The sequence below is a fragment of the Chrysochloris asiatica genome, unplaced genomic scaffold (genome assembly GCF_000296735.1).
Source record: "Chrysochloris asiatica unplaced genomic scaffold, ChrAsi1.0 scaffold00239, whole genome shotgun sequence".
Classification (NCBI taxonomy): domain Eukaryota; kingdom Metazoa; phylum Chordata; class Mammalia; order Afrosoricida; family Chrysochloridae; genus Chrysochloris; species Chrysochloris asiatica.
This window is the reverse complement of record NW_006408757.1, coordinates 220,607-222,275: the sequence shown is the minus strand read 5'-3', so window position 1 is coordinate 222,275 and position 1,669 is coordinate 220,607.

Genomic DNA, 1,669 nt, shown 5'->3' with positions numbered 1-1,669 from the left:
CTTGATCATAACGATTGATGCAGAAAAGGCATTTGACAAAATGCAATATCCATTCCTGATAAAAAAAACACTCAACAAAGTAGGAATTGAAGGGAAATTTCTCAGCATACTCAAGAGCTTATATACAAAACCAACAGCCTAAATTACTCTCAATGGAGAGAAACTGAAAGCTTTCCCTCTACAAACAGGAACCAGACAAGGATGCCCTTTGTCACCACTCCTATTGAGTATTGTGTTGGAAGTCTTAGCAAGAGCTGTATGACAAGACAGGGAAATTAACGGCATCCAAATTGGCAAAGAGGAAGTAAAACTCTCTCTATTTGCAGATGATATGATCCTATAGATAGAAAACTCCAAAGACTCAGTAAAAAAAAAGCTACTAGAACACATTGGAAGATTCAGCAAAGTGGCAGGATATAAAATCAACATAAAAATCCATTGGATTCCTCTATACCAAAAAAGACAGCACTGAAAAGGACATTAGGACAGCAATACATTTACAATAGCTGCCCAAAGGATGAAATATCTAGGAATAAATGTAACCAGAGAAACAAAGAACTTATGCAAAGAAAACTACAAAACACTACTACAAGAAACCAAACGAAATTGGAACCATATGCGATGAAATGAATGTAAAACTAGAGTTCTCTCATGTAAACTATCATATAATTCACAATAAAACATTGAAAAAAAAAGGAAGAATGTACCATGCTCATGTATAGGAAGACTTAACATTGTGAAAATGTCAATACTGCCCAAAGCAATTTACGCATATAAAGCAATCCCAATCCAGATTCCAAGAACATTCTTCAAAGAGATGGAAAAAACAATTACAAACTTTATATGGAAAGGAAAGAGACCCAGGATAAACAAAGCACTGCTTAAGAAGAAGAATAAGGTTGGAGGTCTGTCACTTCCCGACTTCAAAATTTACTACAGTGGCCAAAACAGCTTGAAACTGGTACAATGAAAGATACATTGATCAATGGAATAGAATTGAGAATCCAGAAATTAACCCATTCACATACAGCCAAATGATTTTTGACAAAGCACCTAAATATATCGCATGGAGAAGGGACAGTCTCTTCAACATATTGTGCTGGCAGAACTGGAAAGCGATATGAAAAAGATGAACACAAGACCTTCACGTCACACCTTGCACAAAAACCATCTCAGGATGCATTAAAGACATAAATGTGAATCCCAGAATTATGAAGGCCATCAGTTAAAAACTAGGAACAAATGTGAGGGCATAAAATTAGGGAATACACAGACTACCAAACATTTTGAAAACTACACTTATGTGTATCAAAGGACTTCACCAGAAGAGTAAAAAGGGAACTCACAGAATGGGAAAAATTTTTTTGCAATGAGACATCAAACAAGGGACTCATTTCTAATTACATAGGAAACTACAACAACCCTAAAAGAAAAAGACAAACAACCCAGTTAAAAATGCGCACAGGACGTGAACAGACACTTCACCAAGGAGGTGATCCCGGCAGCCAACAAACATATGAAGAAATGTTCACTATCACTAGCCACTAAAAGATGCAAATCAAAACAACAATGAGATATCATCTCACACCAGCAATAACAGCAAAAGTCAAAAAAGTAGAGGACAATAAATGCTGGCGTGGATGTGCAGAGGCTGGGACTCTCCTGCATT